This window comes from Antedon mediterranea, chromosome 8 (assembly GCF_964355755.1).
Source record: "Antedon mediterranea chromosome 8, ecAntMedi1.1, whole genome shotgun sequence".
Taxonomy (NCBI): Eukaryota; Metazoa; Echinodermata; class Crinoidea; order Comatulida; family Antedonidae; genus Antedon; species Antedon mediterranea.
Window position 1 is genome coordinate 12,821,520 of NC_092677.1, and position 1,197 is coordinate 12,822,716.

Here is a 1,197-nt window from a genome sequence, read left to right on the forward strand (position 1 = left end):
TCGGTTTAGGTGAACTGAATGCTTAAAAACATTGACGCGCGCTGCCATTAGGCGTCGAAGTAATGAAATGGTTTAAACGTTTTGTATTATAGCATGCCTAACAATGATTCGCGCTGGATTCAACGATTAGTACAGGGATTTTGTCGAAAAATGGCCAATTTTCGACCTTTTTATTTTTCGACATAATTGGGTTCTGTGGTACTATAAGATGATCATAAAGCAATTATGATCACATACAGCAATAAAAACGCATAATAATTGAATTTTAAAAACTTGCAATTTTTGCCTTTTTCTAAAAAATCCCTGTACTATAGTACAGAGATTTTTTTGAAAAATGACCAATTTTCGACATAACTGGGTTCTATGGTACTATAAGATGATAATAAAGCAATATATGATCATATACAGCAATAAAAACGCATAATAATTGAATTTTAAAAACTTGAAATTTTGGCCATATTTTGAAAAAATCCCTGTAGGCTACAGGGATTTTGACGAAAAATGGCCAATTTTCGACCTTTTTATTTTTCGACATAATTGGGTTCTATGGTACTATAGGATGATCATAAAGCAATATATGATCATATACAGCAATAAAAACGCATAATAATTGAATTTTAAAAACTTGAAATTTTGGCCATTTTTTGAAAAAAATCCCTGTACATATAGTACAGGGAGTTTTTCGACGTACGCACGTAATTGTATTGCCATATGATGATTTATGCCCTGAAATTTATGAGTACCAAATTTTATTTAATTGTGATTCATGGTTGTGAAGATATGATTACAAACGTGATTTCGTTAAATCGTGCGTAGACCGCGTAATTTTTTATTGCGCACCGTGAAAACATAACCACATCGATTCCTGGCCATAAGGAATATACTGTGAAAAATTGACTTAGCTAGATTAAACTGATATCAAGATAAGGTCAGAAAGCGATAAATCGCATAGTGATACCGGACCGACAGACAGACCGACAGACGGACCGACAGACAGACCAACCGACCGACATAGTGAACTATAGAGTAGCGTCCACGCGACTAAAAACACGAGATTGTTTATAATAGAAACGATGATCAAGGCAAGGGAATAATCCCACCTACTTATAGGCCTAGCTTACCAACAAAAAAGACAAAGATAGAAAAACGGTTTTATGAACAGAAAAAACAGGCAAAAAAAAACACAATCACCATTGA